Raw genomic sequence first — 23,111 nt, forward strand, 5'->3', positions numbered from 1 at the left:
CTCTCGCCGGCGCCGCGGGCTGCAGCCTCCGCCCGCCTCGCGCTCCGGGACTCGTCTCCAGAGCTCTCGCAAAGCGCTGGAGCGCCTCCTTTCTCTCCCAGGGACTCCGCGTCTCCCCGCCGCTTCCCGCCCTCCCCACCCCCCAAGCCCCAACTCCCCAGCTTCGCGGCGCCTCCGGGATGCAACTCCCGTTTTCCGCGCACTCCGGCAGCGCTCCCCGCACACAAAAACAGCCCTCTCCGCGGCGCACGGCTCCGCCGGGCTCGGCGCAGGAAGGGCAGTCGCGGCCGGGGGTGGGGACGCGGCGCCCCCCGCCCGCCGCCCGCCTCCCGCCCGCCCTCGCGGCCCCCAGGGAAGGCGCGGTTACCGGCTCGGGTCGGTCACGCCGTCAGGTGCCGGCTGCCGTCGGCGCTGACCTTCGCCGCCGAAGCTGTGGCTGAGGCTGCGGCCGCCATGTTCCCGTGTTAATAACTGCTGCCTGGTTGTTTATTTCAATGGAGATCCTCCCCCAACTCCCTCCTCCTCCTCCTCCTCCGCGTCTCCGCACTTGCGGAGAGAGACACAGACCGCGCGAGCTCGCGAGCAGGGGAGGGGGCTCGGGAGCCAGGCCGTCCCTCCCTCCGCCTCCCTGGCCGTGGCCGCCGCCAAGTCCTGTCACTGGGGAAAGGACGGGGCGGAAACTTGCCTCCCGCGCCCCCGGGGAGGGGGCAAAGGTGGACGGAGGGTTCTCCGGGGAGCAGACCCTGGCCGCGGGGTCCGCAGCATCTCCGTCGGCAGCGTTCTCCGAGAAGGCGACCCGGGGAGAGGTGAAGAGTAGGGGGGAGAAGGGAAAGGGGACAAAATGGGTGACTTTGGCAAAGGGAGGGTGACCTATGGGTGACGGCAAGTGAAGGGAGAGTAAACAGATGACTCCATGGGGAGGGCAAAGGGCAGTGCCAAAAAAGAAAGCGAGAGGATGGGACTGGCCGGGGCTGCAGAGTGAAGGCAGTGGGTTCCTGGGGCTGCGGACGGCGGGGAAGATGCCCCGGACGAAGATCCGTGAAAGCCAAGTGCCAGATTCGCCCGGGGAAGAGCCTCCCGCCGGCGCTCGGACCGGGCCCCTCCGCCAGCAGCCTGCACCCCTAGGGCGCACCTCACACACCCCGCGTCTCCAGCTGCGTTCTAGAGGTGCCCCTCGTCCATCAGGTCTCCTTCCGCTCGTACGAGTATAGGCTTCTCCTGTTGCAGCCCTAACTCCAGGAGGGATGGAGGGGGCGCGGCTGCGGGAGGCTAGCTGCAAGGGGTGCCACCCAGCAGTCGCCTGATAAAGCAAAAGTGCCCACAGTGTGTAAAACCTAACATGGCTGAGCATTCTCGTCCCGACATGAATCACAAAAGTTTTTTATTGGAAAATCCACTTCCTAGACGTCAGAAAGTGATGTTGGGGTGGAGGATGTGCAGGAAAGTTGCACCAAAAATTCGAGGAGAATTCTCACTTGACTATTACTGAGATCAGTTTCATGCTTTGGGAAAGCAGGCTCTTCCCCCACTTAAATATAGTTGGAAAAAATGAACGACATTTGCATAACATATTTCCTTCTAGTCTTATGAGAAAGGTCACTTGGCTATAGACAATAATTATAGTGTTTATTGAACACTTACTATGTGCCTTGCACTATCCTGAGCAATTTGTATACGCTATTGATTTTGATCCTCAAGACTTACAAGGTAATTACCGTTTTTACCTTTCACAAAAAAATGTGAACTTAAATAAGTTCTGCCTGTAGAAACAGCCAGGAAGCTGGAGAGGATTTGAGCCCAGTCCTGGCGGGCTCCAAAGCCCACACTTTTAATATCTTCAACCTCAAATTGGTGGGAATACCACCAATTTTATTTTGGGAAAGAAAATGTGTGTAGGGTGTGTGTGTGTGTGTGTGTGTGTGTGTGTGTGTGTTAACTATAGATGGAAAATGGAAGGCTATTACAACAAATTGTTAGCACTGGGGAGTATAATAAGTGGGTGTGTAATGGGGTACTTCCACTTTTATTTTGTACACTTTAGTGTTTAAAATGTTTGCATTGACTGTGTATTAATTTAGTAATTTTTTTTTAAGATTTTTATTTATTTATTTGACAGACAGAGATCACAAGTAGGCAGAGAGGCAGGCAGAGAGAGAGAGAGGAGGAAGCAGGCCCTCTGCGGAGCAGACAGCCCAATGTGGGGCTCGATCCCAGGACACCGGGATCATGACCTGAGCCGAAGGCAGAGGCTTTAACCTACTGAGCCACCCAGGCGCCCCTAATTTAGTAAATTTTAAAAGATTATTTTAATTACCTGCCAAACAATTATGTTCCCTGAAAACCCATAGCTCTGCAGAAACCTGGGAGAAGAAACAGGAAATGGAGGGTTTTAAAGGACTGTCTTCTTTCACCAAATACTAGTCCGTAGTATTCCTACAATGAGGAAGTAGTCACCTGAGGTCTGTCACATTGCTGGACTCAGATTTTCTTTCCTGTCCTCACCCCTAACACTGAGTTGTTAACAGATTCTCTTTCTTGCTTTCTTTTTGGCAGAAGTCCTGAGTCCATCAGTCCTCTGCAACAGTATATTTCACACTGTCAAAAACCACCAATGATATCTGTGCAAATAAATGACTCCCCATTGCATTTCCATATTTCTCAATAAAACTTACTATGTGCTCAAGATACACGACTGTTTCTACCAAAATAAAACAAACACATCTGACAGCATAGCATAGTAAGTTCCATGTTCAGCTGCTACTCAATTGCCTGGAACCTGGAGGAATCCTGTAACTTCTGCTCTCCGTTCTCAGGGCTCCTTTGGCACTTCATGCTGCTGTTCCAATAACACTGTGTTGTACTGGAGCTGTGTATATATTAGCCTCCCTCTTTCACTACATTGTAAGCTACTCAGGGCTCTCAACCATGTCTTGTTCTAGTTTGTATTATACTCCTAACAAGGTCTCATATGCTTTTTTTGTTTGTTTGTTTAACTGAATCTGTAAAACATAAACAGTAGTATAGTATCTCATTCAATCTCCATGTCCCCTTCCCCATCTCGCCCTCCAATACTTTGTTCTTAATATCTGTTTATAAAAAATGTTCTCGGGGGCGCCTGGGTGGCTCAGTGGTTTGGGCTGCTGCCTTCGGCTCGGGTCATGATCTCAGGGTCCTGGGATAGAGCCCCGCATCAGGCTCCCTGCTCCGCAGGAAGCCTGCTTCCCTCTCTCTCTGCCTGCCTCTCTGCCTACTTGTGATCTCTGTCTGTCAAATAAATAAATAAAATCTTTAAAAAAAAAAAATGTTCTCAGTATTTTGATAGAACTAGATTTCTGTGAGACCTCAGAATAATTAATTATTATAAAAATCAGCCTTTAGTGAATTATCACTGAATAGCCAGAATAATTGTTACAAAAATGAGCTATTAGTGAATTATCACTGTGATAATGTAACATGGAAAGGAAGAAAAGGCAGCAAATAAAGAAATTGACTTAGTGATGTAAAGGAAAAAAAAGATATAGGAACTAGGCATATTACCAATAGAGGACAACCCAATAAGGGAAAAAATTGTGGGTAGAAATCATAAAGGGGAAGGAAATTATTGAAATTTAGTAGAAGCAGAAACTTGAGAGACCATGGATGGATGAGGCAAGCAGACAAACCAAAAAAAAAAAAAAAAAAGTCAGCCAAATTATAAATGCAATATAAAATAGCAAAGAAAAACGATAATTTATATATTTAACAATATACCTAAGAAAATGAGAATGCGAATACTATTGGGTATACGGCAAGAAAATTTGTTTTTTTAAATATTTTATTTATTTATTTGAGAGAGAGAAAGAGCACAGAGGGAGAGTGAGAGGGAGAAGCAAGTTCCCCAGCAGAGCAGAGACCGCAAAGTGGGGCTCAATACCAGGCCCCAGAGATTATGACCTGAGTCGAAGGCAGACACTTAAACTGACGGAACTACTTAACTGACTGAACCACTCAGGGGCTCCAGGGCAAGAAATTTCTATTTTGACTGCCTTTCTTCCCCATTCAATTTCAAGCTACTCACTGTCTTCATAGTTAAACTACATAAAAATAGAAAGTTCAACACCATTTTTATATTATTACTACTACAATTATGCATCATGATATAATGAAAAGGAACACGGTATGGTAAATATATAGAAGATAGGCAAATAAACATATAAATTGCACTTTGCTACTTACTGTATGACCTTAGACAAGTCACTAAATATCTGTTTCTTATCTGTACTATTGTTGCAAGACTCAAAATGATGTGAATTAATCGTACTTTAACTATGAAGCTCTTTATAAAGACATAAAGGAATATTTTGTTGACTAAATCCATGCATAGCACACTTACCTCTGTTTTGGTGCACTCTCAAATTGCAAAAGCAAAAATCTATAGTTCATTTTATTTAAAATTTTGTTTATTTATTTATTTTAAAGATTTTATTTATTTATTTGACAGAGAGATTACAAGTAGGCAGAGAGGCAAGCAGAGAGAGAGAGGAGGAAGCAGGCTCCCTGCTGAGCAGAGAGCCCGATGCGGGACTCGATTCCAGGACCCTGAGATCATGACCAGAGCCGAAGGCAGCAGCTTAACCCACTGAGCCACCCAGGCGCCCCTAAAATTTTATTTTTAAAAGGGTTTTTTTTTATTTAAAAAAAAAGTTATCAGCTAGGGCGCCTGGGTGGCTCAGTGGGTTAAGCCTCTGCCTTCCACTCAGGTCTTGATCTCAGGAATCAAGTCCCACATCAGGCTCTCTGCTCAGCAGGGAGCCTGCTTCCCCCTCTCTCTTTGCCTTCTTCTCTGCCTACTTGTGATCTCTCTCTCTGTCAAATAAATAAATAAAATCTTTAAAAAAAAAAAAGTTATCAGAGGGCGAATCGGTTAAAACATTTAACAATATGATTATTAAACAAAACAACTATTTACCCAACTATTTCATTCTTATTATTAGCTCTTTCCAAATCCTTTAAATATTATAGCTACTATAAATGTGTCTAATATAGGTCAAGCATATTACATACATTTTTTCCTTTTTTCTAAAGATTTTATTTATTTGAGAAGAGCACAAGCAGGAGGAGGGGCAGAGGGAAGTACAGAGGGTGGGGCAGAGGGAGAAGTAGACTCCCTGCTGAGCAGGGAGCCCAATGTGGGCTGGATCCCAGTACCCTTGGATCATGACCTGAGCCAAAGGCAGATGCTTTACCGATTGAGCCAACCAAGCACCCCTATTTCTAGTCAAAGTAGGCATTATATATATTATTATCCCTGTTTTACATGTGAGAAAAATTGAGATTCAGGGAAATTAATTTATGCAAGATCATGGAGCTGATTTTGCAGCATGGCTAACAGGCTGTGCTCAGATTTTATTCTACTTAACTGAATATCTTTACTATCTTAGAACACACATCGTTTTCACCTTTATTTCCTCAGTACCTATAACAATTCCTAGAACATAATACAGGCTCATTAAAATTATAAACTTCTTATCAAAAATGCCACTAGGAAGAGAAAAAGCAGTCCACAGATTAGGAGAACATATTTGCAACACACCTATCAGGCAAAATAACTGTATCCAAAATAAGTAAAGAACACCTCTGAATTAATAATAAACACTCCAGTAACAAATGGAGCAAAGCCCTGAAAAGGCACTTTACAAAAGCATGTGAATGGTCAATAAACATATGAAAAGATGCTCAAAGTCCTTAGTCATCAGGGAACTAAAATTAAAACAACAAGAGATACCACTTACTCCCTAGAATGACTAAAATTATAAAGTACAACAATTTCTAATATTGTTAAGAATGTGGGACAATTGGAACTCTCTTTCAGACTTTCTGTAGTTTGGCAGGACTATACGAACAGTGTGGCACTTCCTTTTAAAGTTAGCATACACTTAACCATATGACCCAACAACTCTCTCCTAAGTATTTACTTACCTAAGGGAATATTGATCAGGGTGATGGTTACATTTTAACAATGGTTTGTCAAAAACTACTGACAAACCATACTGAGTTGTATGGTTACAATTTGTTCATTTAGCAGTCTGTAAATTATGCCTAAACAAAATACCACTGGCATCTAAAGAAATGGAATAAGAGAATTTCCCCAGTATAATGAAGTACATGTATAAAAAGCCAATGACGTGTCAAACTCAATGGTGAAACATCTACAGCCTCTCCTTCAGATTGGGAAAGAGAACTGGGGAGAGAATGTCCACTATTACTATACTCAATATTTTACATGTTGTTCTAGCCAATGTGATAAAGAAAGAAAAAAGTATAACTATTGTTAAGGAAGAAGTAAAACTGTCATTATTTGCAAATCGCTTGAACGTTTATGTAGAAAATAAAAAAGAATCAACAAACCATTAGAATTAAATTTAATATCTCTGGAATGGAAGGTCAATATATAAAATTTAATTGTATTCCTATATATTAAAAACAATTAGAAAATGCAACTTGAAATGTAAATTGAAAAGTTGTTTGGCAATGTCCATTAATGCTGAGCATGTCTGCTTTATGACCCAGTAATTCCACTCCTAATTATATATCCAATTGAGTTCCTCAACAAAAGAATGAGAAAATTATAGTGTTTTTGCTCAGTGGAATACTATATTGAAATGAAAATGAACAATGACATAGGTGTATCATATACAAAAATAATCTTGAGTGAAATGTATCTGCTATGAAAGAACATCCCTGTATGATGTTATTTACAAAAAGATCAAAGACAGACAAAACTAACCTATAGTGGCAAACACCAAGGCAGTTATCACTACCTTCTTGGGGGTGGAGGGGTAGGTGTCACCTAGGAAAGCACATGCAGGAGATTTGGGGATGCTGAGAATATCCTACTTCTAATCTGAGTGGAGATGACACAAGTATGTTCTTTCATGAAATATTTTATGTACAACTCATTCAAGATATGGGCATGTGGGGGCACCTGGGTGGCTCAGTGGGTTAAGCTGCTGCCTTTGGCTCAGGTCATGGTCTCTGGGTCCTGGGATCAGGCCCCGAATCGGGCTTTCTGCTCAGCGGGGAGCCTGCTTCCCCCTCTCTCTCTGCCTGCCTCTCTGCCTACTTGTGATCTCTCTCTCTCTCTCTGTCAAATAAATAAATAAAATCTTTAAAAAAAAAAAAAAGATATGGGCATACATATACCTATGTATATTACACTTCAATTTTACAAGTATTATTGGTGCACTTACTGATGTCTCCCTAACTAGACTGCACGCTCCTTGATGGCAGGGATCACATTTTTAGATTTCTAAATATCCTTCACAGGTTTTAGCACAGAGACTTCCTAAAATACTACTTTACATAATGTAAGTAGATACAGGAGCCAATAAAGCTTATTTGGTTTGGGGTAAGTACAAAAGGTAAAGAAAAAAAAAAAAAAACAAAGAATAAATTAAAGCAACATACATACAAATATAATCAATTTATGAAGTACTGACATTTTTCCTATAATTTTCCTCCCTCTTATGTTTATCTGGAATAACTCCAAAGTAAAGTTAGCTACTAAAAATAGAATCTAATAAATTAAGAGCAATATGAGAATCACAACTCGTGTGCTCGGGTGAGTAAGAGCTGGTGTGTGGATCTACCAGATGTTGACCTTAATTCACTGACCATGTTGACCTTAATTCACCTGACCATGCAGGTAGACTGATGAGGATCATGGAAAAGAGAAGCATGTTCTAGACTAGCATCTGAACCCATAACCAGTTGGACCTGCACCTCTTGTTGGTTGATTGGTGCCATCTTTTTATTATGGTGAAATATCTAGAACATAAAAATTGCCAATTTAACCATTTTTTTAATAGAAGTTTTTTTTTAGGATTTTATTTATTTATTAGACACAGAGAGAGCGATCACAAGTAGACAGGCAGGCAGTGGGTAGGTGGGTGGGGGAGAAGCAGGCCCCCTGCTGAGGAGAGAGCCGGATGCAGGGCTCATCCCAGGACTCTGAGATCATGACCTGAGCAGAAGGCAGAGGCTTAACCCATTGAGCCACCCAGGCGCGCCCAAATTAACCGTTTTTAAGTGTACAATTCAGTGGCATTAGGTACATGCACATTGTTGTGCAATCACACCACTACCCATCTCCAGAACTTCTTCATGAAAATAGTCTGGACATGGTACTAAATGCGTCTAGGACTCTATTTCTTACCCGAGTCATAACGTTTTTAAGATCTTGCGCAGTTCAAGAATACTATATCAGGGAACTAAAAGCACACTCAAAGGAAAAAAAGACTCCTTTGGTTAAAATGTGAGATTCTTACAAAAGGTCTGGAGGGGGAATGTTAGTGTTCAGTTATAGAGCCAGGACAAAAAAATGTCTTCGAGAAAAAAGAGCACATCTGAATAATGGCTCTTTTTTCTTAGTAAAAGAGCCATCTTCTTGCTTCTTTTGAAATAGGCCTTTGTAAACATGGACCACTTGACAAATAGTCCTACTTACCACAGACGACTCCTTCTAGCAATATTTCTTGGGCTTTAAAATATAAAACTCTGTTTTTATTCAAAACATTTACAGGGTCAATGACTGTTATATTTTAATTAGTCTATTATTTATGAATGTCAGTTTTTGACATCCTTGATTAAGCGACTAGGCTCTTGGCTTGTTTTGTTCTTAGTTTTTCCCCAAGATGATTATAAGGTTCTGAACACACTACTATCCGAAAGATTGCAAATGTTCTCTTGCCCCATCCTAAGCCCTGTGAGATGATGAATGTCTGACTTTTAAACTGAGTGGTAGGTATGTATATATTTATTGTTTTTAATATCTGTCACACATGTTAAAAATATTCTGTGTATATTCAGTATTTAATAAAGACAAGTTTTAAAAATTACCCCTTTGGGGCGCCTGGGTGGCTCAGTGGGTTAAAGCCTCTGCCTTCGGCTCAGGTCATGATCTCAGGGTCCTCGGATCGAGTCCCGCATCGGGCTCTCTGCTCGGCAGGGAGCCTGCTTCCTCCTCTCTCTCTCTCTGCCTGCCTCTATGCCTACTTGTGATCTCTCTCTCTCTGTCAAATAAATAAATAAATAAATCTTTAAAAAAATAAAATAAATAAAAATAAAAATAAAAATTCCCCCTTTGATAAATATTTTACTTAAGCACATTCTTTTGTCACAAAATAACAAAAGCTAATATTTAGATCTTGCTTTTCTTTTAGACCAAGTTTTAAAAACAACCATTATTTTCTAATAAGCTCAATACTTTCTAGTAAATTCAGTCCCCTGATTTCATACATGGCCAACCAACCACCTAAGATTGGCAAGGCTCTGGTTTGACTGGAACTTCCTTCTCTTTCTGCCTCTGCCTGGACTTCTCCCCACTCTTGTTCCTTCTTCCCTGTTCCTTTGATAGGCCACTCAGTGGTTTCTTTTCTTTTATTTTTTAAGATTTTTATTTATTTATTTGATAGACAGCGAGAGATCACAAGTAGGTGGAGAGGCATGCAGAGAGAGGGGGGAAGCCGACTCCCCGCTGAGCGGAGAGCCCGATGCGGGGCTCGATCCCAGGGTGGGATCACGACCTGAGGCAAAGGCTTAAACCACTGAGCCACCCAGGCGCCCCACACTCAGTGGTTTCTTTCCGCCTCTTAATAGTGGTTTCATTCACAATCTCGCAATTTCTTCGTATCTGAGACCTACTCTGCTCCAGAGCGGATTGCCCCCCTTGCTCCAAATCCCTGTTGCCATCCCCAAGATGAATTGCCAGGCCCAGGTGAGTTTGAGTACTCACAGAAGTGTACTCCCATTTCAGAGATTCACCTTCTTACTCTAGAGATGCTTAGCAGACTCCTATGCAAGTGCAGCAGCCAAAGCTCTGATTTCCCCCAGGCTCATGCGCCATTAGGGTTCCACACTATTACCCCTGCAGTACTGCATGGGGTGTCACAGGTTTTAGGAAGGCAGCTCTGAGAATCCAAGCCCCTTGCAAAACCTTGTTGCTAGAGGAAAACATAGTCCATCTCACAACCAACCAATGAACAAGGAGACTTCTGAAATAAGTCCATTGAGGATTGCCTGTCCTTTTCATGGAAGACTTCAACCCTCTCACAAAAACACTGTTTTCTCTAAAAGCTTTTTTGCCACAGCTAATAGTTATTTAAGAACTTGCTATATTCACAACTAAGACACATATATTCACAACTTTGGACACGAAGTGTAGGAGATAATGCACAAATTATTACCAATGGTGTTGCATATGCTTCTTTCCATTTATGAATCCAACACAAATTTATTGAGTTCCTATTCTGTGCAAGACCATTATTCTCAGCTTTGGAGACATGGCACTGAACAAAACAGGCAAACACCCCTATCTTAATTTTACAGAGGATGTAAATTCTAGGCACTTAAATATTTGTTGAATGAATGATTAAATGTGGCCAAGAAAACCATTAGACTATGATAAATATTTATGTTTTGTAAAATTCAGTGAAATCAGTGAACAAAGGGTTGCTGAACATAAATTAGGGGAATTTGTTCTAGCAATCAAGGTTAAAATATTTCCTTATTATAATGAAGCTGTATTGGGTAGAAGTGTTGGGTGATCAGAACCAGAAGACTAGTGTCTCTACAATGCACATGGCCCTGACTTTGCTGAACACTGGTTAGGAGACAAGGACCATCCTACCACTACCTCCGTAACTTTTTGCAAATTATAATTTTGAGACCAAAGTTTATTTTATCAACAAATAATTTTGATTTATCATCTTAATTAAAAGTACTCAGTGTCATTTTATGGCAGCATTATAACAAAGGACAAAATTTTATGAAATACAATAGAGGTTTCACTCTGTAATAATTGGGTGGCATTTTAAATCCCATCTTCATAGATATCCATAATGTATTTTTTCTTTATAGTATTACCTATGATTGCAATCCGTAAGATGGAAATATCTACATATCTAGAGAGCGAGAGAGAGAGAAGTGAAAGAGAGAGAGAGAGACTGAGAGAGACGTTAGAGGTATTTATTTGAAGGAATTGGCTCATTCATTTATGGGAGGTAGCAAATCCAAAATCTGCAGGTTGGACCAGCAGGCTGGAAAATCCTGGAGGAGTTGATATTGCAGTCTGAAGGCAGTCTAAAGACAGAATTCCTTCCTTTGTGGAAAACCTCAGTCTTCTTCTTTTTTTTCTTTTCTTTCTTTCTTTTTTTTTTTCTTCCCCAGATTTTATTTATTTATTTTACAGAGAGAGAGATCACAAGTACACAGAGAGGCAGGCAGAGAGAAAGAGAGGAAGAAGCATGCTCCCTGCTGAGCAGAGAGCCTGATGCGAGGCTTGATCCCAGGACCCTGAGATCATGACCTGAGCCGAAGCAGAGGCTTAACTCACTGAGCCACCCAGGCACCCCACACCTCAGTCTTCTAATGCCTTCAACTGATTGGATGTGGAGCATGCATATTATGGAGAGTAATCTGCTTTTTTTTTTTAATGACTTAAAAGTCATTGAAGTAAAAGTTAAATCACTTCTAAAAAAATACTTTCACAGCAACATCTAGGCTGATGTTTGACCAAACAACTGGGCACCACGGCCTTGACAAGCTGACACATAAAATTAATCATCACAGTCTACTGCTTATCAACTTAATTTTTGTACACATCTCCTTAAACCATACTTAATTTCCAAATAAAGACAATAACAAAGTCATATGTCCACCTAACATGATACAACTATCCCTGTTACAACTGAAATATGCTGACTCTTTCCCTAGAAGAGGTTCAAAGTCCTTGGATCATGTTCACTCTTTCCCTTATATCTAGTAACAAATACTACAATGTAAAGTTAAAAATCCTTAAATACTATGATAAAAATCATATACATCTTATATGATAAGGGAATAGAGATGGAGGAAAACAAATATTTAGATACATGCACACATACACACGTACACACAAGCATATTCATAACAAAATAAGGAAGAAATATTTGTAATGATTATGGTCTTCATTCTGTAGCTGGTCACGTGGTCATAAGTGATAACTACCTTTCTCTCCTGCCCATTCCATATATTTTTGCCCTCAGCAAGCACCTTGGTTGGTTATAGTTCTTTACCCAGTAGGGCATCCAAAACCTTCATTCATGAAGAATCTGGGCCATTAACAGTCCTGCCAGAATTAGATCATTGTAGTTTTCCATTGACTTTAATCCAGGATGTAGTGCTAAGTGAAGCCCTAAGGGACCTCCTGAATTTCAGATATACTCTTCCTTACTTTCATTGTGTGGTAAACCACCCAATTTGCCCTTGGCAATCAGGATCAATGAGTTAGCCAGCACAGCAACTCCCTTCATTGTCAGTTAATTCAGAGGAAAGAGAAGACCAAAGTTGACAGGTGGCAGTCTTAACTTCCAGTTACTGTAATCATTGCTGTGTCTTCTGATGGAAGCAGTTCTCCCTTTGGAGCTAAGATCTCTCTCTCTCTTTTTTTTTTTATGATTTTATTTATTTACGTTTGAGAGAGAGAGGGAGAGAGTGAGCACACAAGCAGGCGAAGGAGAAGCAGGATCCCCTTTGGACAAGGAGTCGATAAGATACTTGATCTCAGGACCCTGAGATCATGATCTGAGCAGAAGGCAGACTCTCAACCGACTGAGGCCCCCAGGTGCCCCTGGAATTAAGACCTCTAGACCAACAGAGCATAAGGGCATATGAACAGGAAGCAAAAGTTTTGCTGCTCAATCACTGGGTTAGTATTAAATGCTGCCATTCCAATTTTCATCTCTTGATTCTTAGACCCATCAATCCTGATTGTGGGAGAAAGAGCACAGTATTTTGGCTGCCAATTTAGAATATAAACAGACTCCTGGAGAACCTTTCAGCAGCCCTATAACTGGGTCTTCAAAAAGTCATTCCACTATTCCACTATCAAACAAACTGCTTCAAGATGGCAAGAACATAGTAAGGCTAAAAATTTTTACCGTGAAGTGAGTTTCTTGATCAGAAGCAATGTTATGTGGAATACCATAACAGTGGATAGGGTGACCCATTCTGTGGCTACTAGTCCACCTCCCACCCCAGTGACTTTTGTCATCACGCAGTGGGTTCATGAACAATGTGGCCATCTTGCCAACATAGACTTTAATTCACCAAGGCCGACCTGACTATGGCCCCAACTGAGTTCCCAATCTGCCAGCACTGCAGACCAATACTGAGTCCCCTCTATGGCACTCTTCTCCAGGTTGATTAATCAGATAACTGGTGGTAGGCTAATTACATTTGACCATTTCCATAATGGAAGGGGAAGCATTTGTTCTTAATGGACTAGACACTCTGGATATGGAGGAACTTCCCTACATACAGAGCTTCTGCCAAAACTACCATCATGGACTACTTTGCCAAGGAGAACTATCTCTTTATAATATTTTGTAAATATACCCAGCACTGAAACAGTTGTTACAACAGCCTACCTCAACTTTCTTTTGTGACCAAAAATCTAGTACTTTGTTAGCAATATAGCAGTTTAATAAACTTGCTGTAAATGCAAAAAAGTCTTATTCATATATTACTGTTAGTTATAAACATACTATCAGCAATGTGGTATATCTGTAGCACTAAAGTGGGTATTATACTCAGTATACTGTCCATCAGTGTCCATAATCGGTTATCAGTGCCATGCTGAAAAGTTTTAGAGCCCTCAGGCATAATTTCAGGATTTTTTTTTATAGTTGAAATTTGTAAGATTTTTGTAGAATTTTTTAGGAATTTTGGAGGATTTCAGAAAGAGCAAGACACCCAGATTCCTTACTGAGCAAATTCTGGTGCATTGGGTTTGATTTCATTGCTGACTCTTGACTTTTACTAGGTTGTTCATATGTTAAATTTTAAGTACGAACATTTTTGCAATTCTTTAAGAAGTTTTTTCTTTAAGCTTTATTTATTTTAGTAATCTCTATACACTGTGTGAAGCTTGAACTCACTGACCCCAAGAGATCGAGTCACATGCTCTTCTTTTTTTTTTAATAATTAAAAAAAAATTTTTTATGAACATATCATGTATTATTAGCCCCAGGGGCACAGGCCTATGAATCGCCAGGTTTACACACTTCACAGCACTCACCATAGCACATACTCTCCCGATGTCCATAACCCCACCACCCTCTCCCTACCCAACTCCCCCGTCCAACCTCAGTTTGTTTTGTGACATTAAGAGTCTCTTATGGTTTGTCTCCCTCCCGATCCCATCTTGTTTCATTTATTCTTTTCCTATCCTCCAAACCCCCCACGTTGCATCTCTACTTCCTCATATCAGGGAGATCATATGATAGTTGCCTTTCTCCAATTGACTTATTTCACTAAGCATGATACCCTCTAGTTCCATCCTCATTGTCGCAAATGGCAAGATTTAATTTCTTTTGATGGCTGCATAGTACTCCATTGTATATATATACCACATCTTCTTTATCCATTCATCTGTTGGACATCTAGGTTCTCTCCATGTCACATGCTCTTCTGACTGAGCTAGTCAGGCACCCCTTTAAGAAATTTCTATTTTCAGTCTGCTCACTCAGACAATAATGGTATTTTTAAAAGATTTTATTTATTTATTTATTTATTTATTTTAGAGAGCCCAATGGGGGATAGGGGTAGAGGCAGAGGGAGAGAGAGAATCTCCAGCAGACTCCATACTGAGCATGGAGCTCCACATGTGGCTCAGGGTTCTGTCTCACCACCCTGAGATCATGGCCTTAGCTAAAGCCAAGAGTAAGACACCCAAAAAACTGAGCCACACTGGTGCCCCTGAAATGATGTTCTGTTGTTGTTGTTTTAAGATTTTATTTATTCATTTGAGAGACAGACAGACAGACAGACAGAGACAGAACATATGCCAAGGGGAGAGGCAGAGGGAGAGGGAGAAATAGACTCCCTGCTGAGCTGGGAGACCAACCCAAGCTGAAGGTCATGATCTGAGCTGAAGGCAGTTGTTTAACCATCTAAGCCACCCAGGTGCCCCTAAAATAATGTTTTTTAAATGAACTAAAATGGTATATTTTCTATAGCATGTTTTAAATAAATAGTAAATGATTTTTCTGTAATAACATCTGTTTTTAACCACTGTGCTATTATATACAATCTGTTTTCTTTAAAACTTGTCATTTTTTTCTTCCCCTTAATATAGCACTGTGATGTTCTTGACTATATTTTAATTCTATTTTGGAATGATTATGCTTTCTTCATGAGATACTCTCGTATTTTGTTTTTTTCTTCCTTACAGATGATTTCTATTCTATTCTTAGTCTGTCCTATTGGCCCTTTTTCTCTTGTATTTTTCTTGCTTATTTACTTTTAATCTAACTCTGCAACTATCTTTTCTTATAATTCCGAATAATTTAAGTATCACCTATCAAAATGAGGTTTTTTCCTATCATTTATACTGATATTTAACCAGTTTTTGTTATCTCAAGGCACCCTCAAATTTGACCTCAATTTCAAACCCCATTTGCTATTGATATAACTATGGTGTTTATCTACATCCCACTTTCCTATAATTTCTAATTACTCTATTCTATTTTATTTTAAGATTTTGTTTATTTATTTGTGAGAGAGAGAGAGAAAGAGAAAGCACAAACAGGGGGGAGTGGCAGGCAGAGGGAGAGAGAGAAGCAGACTCCCCACTGAGCCAGGAGCCCGATAGGGGGCTCGATCCCAGGACCCTGGAATCATGACCTGGGTGGAAGGCAGAGACTTAAGCCACTGAGCCACCCAGACACCCCCTCTTTCTTTTCTTTTCTTTTCTTTTCTTTTTTTTTTTTTTTTAATGTTTCATGTTTTTATTTAAATTCTAGGTAGAGAATCCTCTACTGGGGGAGAAGGGGTTGTAAGTTTGAGAGAAGCCCCGCTCTTCCTTCAGTAGGGCTGGGGAGGGAAATACATATTTTTAAAAGTAACTATTGTCTTGAAAAATTAAAAGGAAAGATTCTAAGTACTTTCTGAAAAGGCAAACTTTGAAGAGGAAAGAATTTAAAATTTAAATTTAAAAATGAGGTCAGAGATTCCAACAAATGCTAATAAAAGGGCCCTTTGAGTTTCTTGGGCTTTTTACAAAAATATTCCACAGGCTCGCAAACATAGCACATGTATTGGGTATACAGACTAAGAGAAACGCATAAAGTGAATAAAAGTTGACACAGAGAAACTTGACCAAAGGAAAACTGTTTTAAAGAATTAGTGGTCCCTAGACAGGCGTCTATACTGTAATTGAACTGCCATAAAAGCTCTATGTGGGTATGGGTGAGAACAAGAAAGGATTTAAACGATTGGGATGTTTCAGTTGTATCGGACTTGAAGCCTAAAGTTCTAGCTCCTGCTTTGCTTCTAGTCTGGGGTACTTTTTTTTTTTTAAAGATTTTATTTTTTTATTTGACAGACAGAGATCACAAGTAGGCAGAGAGGCAGGCAGGGAGAGAGGAGGAAGCAGGCTCCTTACCGAGCAGAGAGTCCGATGCGGGGCTCGATCCCAGGATACTGGGATCACGACTTGGGGTACTTTTTTTAAGCATTTTTTTTTAAACATTTTATTTATTTATTTGACAGACAGAGATCAGAAGTAGGCAGAGAGAGGCAGACAGAGAAGGCGAGGGAAGCAGGCTCCCCACTGAGCAGAGAGCCTGATGCGGGGCTCGATCCCAGGACCCTGACATCATGACCCAAGACGAAGGCAGAGGCTTAACCCACTGAGCCACCCAGGCGCCCCAAGCACTTTTTTTTTTTTTAAGATTTTATCCATTTATTTCAGAAAGAGAGAGAGAGACCGCACGAGAGAGAGAGAAGGGGGGGAGGGGGGAATAGCAGAGGAAGACGCAGACTATTCCCCGCCCCCACCCCAGTCCCTGACTATTCCCCCCCGCCCCGCCCCAATCCCCCCACACACACACTCTTTCGGATCAGGGAGCCCAATGCAAGACTCGATCCTGGGACTCCAGGATCATCATCTGAGCCAAAGGCAGCCGCCAACCAACTGAGCCACCCAGGTGCATGGCATTTTTTTAGGCTGGTTTCTTCACTTCTCTGGGGCTCAGCGTCCTCGGCCACAAAATGAAGGACTTAACCAGCTGAGCCACCCAGGCGTCCCAAAATGAAGGACTTGAAACCTGGAACTACATGGGTGCTTCCCACAAAGCTTCTCTAACAGGCTGAACATGCACCCCACAGGCTCCGTGTGGAAGTAGCCTGAAGTACCCCAAGTCCAAATCTTTTAAAAATCTCCTATTTTGTCTTAAAAGTTTATGTCCTGGGACATGAATGACACCTCAATTAAACCATTTTTTAAAAACAGTTCATGGGCTCTTTATCCCTTACTCTTCTTTTTGTGTGTTTCCCTTTAAATACACTTGAGCTTATATTCTATTTAAAATTCATATTCTGCTTTGTTCACTGAGTATTATATCTTTTTACATTTTACATGTATCCTTAAAAACAGTTATTTTTCTCTTAATAGCTATGCAATAGTCAGTCACCTGGCTATACTCTAATGTCTTAACCAGCTCCTAATTTGGGATAGTCATGGTATAGCACAGTGTGTTTTTGCCACCATACTCCTTTCATTCTTCCTTGCTTGATTCCATGTAAAGGCTGAGATTTCTTTATAGATTCTAATTGAATCCTCTGAAGTGTGAAGATTATAAGATGAAAATAATTTTTTTCCTCTTATTACTGCAGTGTGTTAAACGGTCTCTTGGTGACGTAAGCTGTACTTCATTCTTTAAGATCCCACGGCTAAGGAGGGAAGAAAGAAACTAACATTCACTGAAGGTCTCTCTGTGTAAAGGTTATCACAGGTCATCCACCCAGTAAGGTAATGATTCTATCCCACTTCACGGAATAATAAGCTGAGACTCAAAAGAACTGGTACACTGCCTAATGATGTGGAGTACAAAGGTTTAAGTGGGGTCTGATCTCCCCGAGATCTGTCGCAGGCCATCCTGTTCAGCACACTTTGGTCCCACAGCAGCAGAAGAGGGAGCACATGGCACTCTTATCCTTCCCTCAGCCTGAATCCCTCTGGCCAATCTCTTTTCTTAGGAGGGCAGTGGTCTCTCCCATGATCAACATCTTCCTTTCTTTTTTCTTTTTTTTTTTTTTAAATATTTTATTTATTTGACAGACAGAGATCACAAGTAGGCAGAGAGGCAGGCAGAGAGAGAGGAGGAGGCAGGCTCCCCGCCAAGCTGAGAGCCCAATGCAGGGCTCCATCTCAGGACCCTGAGATCAAGACCCGAGCTGAAGGCAGAGGCTTAACCCACTGAGCCACCCAGGCGCCCAACATCTTGCTTTCTGATGAGGGTCCTTTGGTGCCTAGCAAATCTTTTGTTTTCCAAAGGATAAATAAATTAAGGATTATTTTAATGCTTCCTGCAGGAGTCAGTAAACTTCATCTGTAAAGGGCCAGATAGTAAACACTCCAGCCTTGGCAGAAGGTGCACCCTCTGTCTCAACTACTCAGCACTGCCCTTGGAGTAGGGGAGCAGCCACCACAGTAACTGAGAAATGGGTGTGGCTGTGTTCCAATAAAACTTTATTTAGAGACACAGAAATTTGAATTTCATGCAATGTCCACTTCTCACAAAATATTATTCTTCTTTTGACTTTTTCCATCTATTTAAAAATGTACATTGGGCATCTGTGTGGTTCAGTCATTTAAGTATCTGCTTTTGGCTCAGGTCATGATCCCAGGGTCTTGGGATCAAGCCCCACATCAAGTTCCCTGCTCAGTGGGAAGCCTGCTTCTCCCTCTCTGCCCATTCCCGGGCTCAGGCTCTATCTCTCTCTCCCTCTCAAGTAAATAAATAAAATCTTAAAAAAAAATAGTAAAAATTAAAAATGTACAAACCATTTCTAGCTCATAGGCAGTTAAAAAAAAAAAAAAAACAACCCTCATGAACCATAGTTTACCCCCAGCCTCACCCCTAAATGGACAGGGAGTTCAAATGTAAGGTTGTTGTGGTCTGCAGCTCTAGGTGAGTGAATGACGATGGGGGTCATGTTCCACTTGATCCAATAAGAAAATTCTAGAAGATGTAGATAAAATAGAGATCTTAGCCAATAAATCCTTCTTTGTACATTAACCTATGTTGATGACAGATAAGTGATGTCAGAAATGCATCTCCTGGAGGCTAGGCAATAATGAATTCCCTCCATAGAACTTGTTCAGTTAGCACTCTCATTTCCGGGAAGGCATCCTTGCACTAAGGATGATAGATCTTGCTGATTTCCACCTTGCTGTTCCTCTTTAAAGACTGCCCAGCACTATGTCAGCCACTCCCTCCTGTGGCCATATTGTAGCCTTAAACTTTAAACCGGCTTCCCTCTGGACCCCATGCCACCACCCCCATTTGTCAGCTTTCTTACTCTTTTACTACCTCAATTCCAACCATCCTTCTTTGCCAGTGGAGCCTGCAATCAATTTTCCCTATTACCTGTCTCTTTCCTTCACCTACATCAGACCCTCACTTTCCCCCTCCTGCTGCCTGAACTTCAAGTCAAGCCCTGACCTGTCTTCCTCGCTTATGCCCCCAGGAGCTGATTTTTAGCAAGTAGGTGGTATCTTTAATTCAGAAAACAATGAAAAAGAAGTGGAGGGTAGCAAAAGATGATGAATGAAACCCCACACCCTCCCCCAGGTTGCACTGCCCTTGAGGGTAGCCTCTTTTGCCAAAGCCAGCTGGCCTGGTAGAGCCTTCCATGCTAGGAACCCTGTGCATGATTCTGGTGGAGAACATTTCTCTAAGGACTGCCTGCTCTCCAGCCTGTCTTATCCTAAATCCACTACTTGTCTGGTCTTCCTAGCATCATGTATAAGGCACAATCAGAGATGGGAATGTAAATGAAGCTAGACTTTCCAGAATTATTTGGACCACTGTCTCCATATATGTCAGCTCTATCAGGTATATTTTCATGGACTAAATCTGGGTGGATAAAAAAAATTAGATACCAGATACACAGCAAAAACTCTTTTCTCTGTAGTTGGATAATTTGTGCCTTCTGGGTCAAGAAGACAGATGACCTCATACTTCCTACTGGGAAATAACAGGTTTGGGAAACAGACTAGTGATTCTCATCCATTACGACTGATAAGCTGAACTAACATGCTATTAAAAGTCCTGAACACATGTCCGAGCAAGCAAAATATATAAATGACATGACACTACCTTGATGATCAATAAAAATATTCATGCTAAGAAAAATCTAAGAAAAAAAAATGGGAGGCGCCCAGGTGGCTCAGTCGCTAAGCATCTGCCTTCAGCTCAGGTCATGATCCCAGGGTCCTGGGATTGAGCCCTGCATTGGGCTCTCTGCTGGGTAGGTAGCCTGCTTCTCCCTCTCCCACTTCCACTGCTTGTGTTCCCTTTCTCACTGTGTCTCTCTCTGTCAAATAAATAAATAAATAAAATCTTTTAAAAAATGAGCCATTTTTTAAGCAGAACTATAAGATTAATAGATGAAGTTATTACATGTCATAAGTTTGACTTCTGTAAGGCATTCATATGGTTACATGAAATTGTACTGAATAAATCAGTTTAAATTGACTAAGTTATAGGCACTAGCAAATAAACTAAGAACTGATTAAAAGAGGAGGGGTGTGGGAGGGATGGGCTGGCTGGGTGATGGACATTGGGGAGGGTATGTGCTATGGGGAGCACTGTGAATTGTGTAAGACTGATGAATCACAGAGCTGTACCCTTGAAACAAATAATATATTGTATGTTAATAAAACAAATTAGCAGAAAATACGGTCTTGCTTCAGGTTAATGGTATGCACGGCAAACTCTCTAATACCGGGCATGCCCTTGACTACAAAGCTTTGGTGTGCAGCTCTTTTATCTACCCATTCAATATTACTTGATGCAAGTTCCTAGAGAACCGAGTCCAGGTCTATGTGTTTTGCCACTTGTCATTTCGTTTTTGTGCCTAGCGTTGTGCCTGGCATGTAGTTGTAACCTGAGTAACAATGGCTGGAATGAATGATGATTAAATATGGGGATAAGAAGGAAACACCACAGAATTCTGACTTGGTTTTTAAACCACTGAAGAAAGTGTTACTTATAGAAAGTGTGTCATATATTCTAGTTACTTGAGTATTGTTATTGGCTACTGGGTTAAATAGTAAATTCTCAATTTAATGTGATACCTTTGTTTTCTCAGCTGAGAATTAGGGTTTACAGACATATTATTGGATGGTAGACCCAATGTTAATATTTTTAAAGGTGCCCTTGAAAGTAATAAATACCCTTAGTTTTCAGGCAGAAAAATGGAGAACATTTTATTAAAACAGAGAAACTTGTAAAACTAGAAATATAATGAAAATTAACCTAAGAGATAGGAATCTTTAAATATATCACTTTTACTTCAAAAAGGAAGATTAAAATATCATCAGGTGCAGAATTGTATCTGAACGTAAGTAGTGATGTGTTCATATGAATGCTTTACTAAAATCAAATATATGAAGGACAATACTTCTTTTCATTTATTAATCTTACATCTCTGTTTAAAAGCAGTTGATTTTTTCTCAGATTAATTTTCTTTTTGTATAGATACTTAGTCAGCAAAATAGTGTCATGTCATGTAAATATTTTAGCACTAAACAACAAGCAAATAGTTCAATAACCTACTGTTTGAATATTCTGAAGCCCTTGTAAACTGTCTTAATGTTATAAGAGGTTGAGTAGTGGAGCGCCTGGGTGGCTCAGTCAGTTGGGTGTCCAACTCTTGCTTTTGACTCAGGTCATGATCTCATGGGTCATGTGATAGAGCCCCATGATGGGCTCTACACTCAGCAGGGAGTCTGCTTGGAGATTCTCTCCCTCTGCTCCTCCCCCTTCAGGCTCACATGCACTCTTTCTCTCTCTCTCCCTCTCATTCTTTCTTGCTCTCGCTCTCTTTTAAATAAGTAAATCAATCTTTAAAAAAAAAAAAAAGAAGAAGTTGAGTTATTATTTCCCACAATTTGCACAAACAGCTATAGCTTCCCTGAGTTCTAGGCCCCTGTTCTATTTCTCTCAACTTACTGGAGCAAACTATTTGTAGCAAAAGTCAGTTGTAGGAGGAAGATGCTATGAGAGCCGCCTGTGACCCCAAATTTCATGACACACATGTGAATCTCTTTCAAAATGATGCCAAACCATTGGTTTACATTTATGCTGTAGGAAGTTACACCAGGCAGGTTCCAATCAGGCACTGTAGCTTCTCCAGCTTGCTAAGTGAGGTATTTTAGTTAGGTATAGACAAAACCATAAACATGCCACAAGCGCCAATTTGCAGAAACCTGTGTGTATGAAGCCTTTTTTTAGTGTAAATGGAAAGCCTAAAATTACTTGTATTTTTATTTTTTAAGATTGTTATTATTTATTTGAGAGAAGGAGAGAGAGAGTACATGAGCAGGGGGAGGGCCAGAGGGAGAGGGAGTAGCAGACTCACCACTGAGCAGGGAGCCCCATATGGGGCTCCATCCCAGGGCCCTGAGATCATGACCTGAGCCAAAGGCAGACACTTAACTGACTGAGCCATTCAGGTGCCCAATATTTTAAATAAAATATATCTTAATAGCAGGTTAAGTGACATAAAAATATGGGAAAGTAGTGAGATAGTTCTCATATAGAGTTGATAATATATTTTTCCCTCTGAAGTTTTCTCAAGAATACTTTTGCTGAGGGGAGCCTGGGTGGCTCAGTGGGTTAAAGCCTCTGCCTTTGGCTCAGGTCATGATCCCAGTGTCCTGGGATAGAGCCCTGCATCGGGCTCTCTGCTCAGCAGGGAGTCTGCTTCCTCCTCTCTGCCTGCCTCTCTTTCTACTTGTAATCTCTGTCTGTCAAATAAATAAATAAAATCTTAAAAAAAAAAAAAAGAATACTTTTTCTGTTAGGGTGCTGGGGTGGTGCAGTCCCTTACAACACCACTCTTGGTTTCAGCTCAAGTCCTGATCTCAGAGTCATGATGTTCGGGCCCTGATCTCAGGGTTGTGAGATGGAGCCCCATCTCAGGCTCTGAGCTCAGCGCAGTCAGGTTAAGTTTCTCCTTTTCCCTAAACCCTACCCCACCCCCCATGCTCATTTCCTCTCTAGAGGAAATAAATAAATCTT

General features: G+C 41.2%; 1 protein-coding gene across 4 annotated transcripts in view; it reads right to left on the minus strand.

Moving 5' to 3' along the window:
• Positions 1–677, minus strand: part of NCOA2 (nuclear receptor coactivator 2) — a 303,670-nt gene extending 302,993 nt beyond the window's left edge. For 3 of the 4 annotated variants that reach the window (XM_032316141.1, XM_032316140.1, XM_032316133.1), the window contains exon 1: positions 368–677. The gene's annotated coding sequence lies outside the window, so the exon portion shown is untranslated. Of the gene's footprint in view, positions 284–367 lie in introns of those variants that run through there. The other variant, XM_032316134.1, reaches the window with a different exon arrangement.
• Between the last annotated feature and the right edge of the window lie 22,434 nt (positions 678–23,111).

The sequence above is a fragment of the Mustela erminea genome, chromosome 16 (genome assembly GCF_009829155.1).
Source record: "Mustela erminea isolate mMusErm1 chromosome 16, mMusErm1.Pri, whole genome shotgun sequence".
Classification (NCBI taxonomy): Eukaryota; Metazoa; Chordata; class Mammalia; order Carnivora; family Mustelidae; genus Mustela; species Mustela erminea.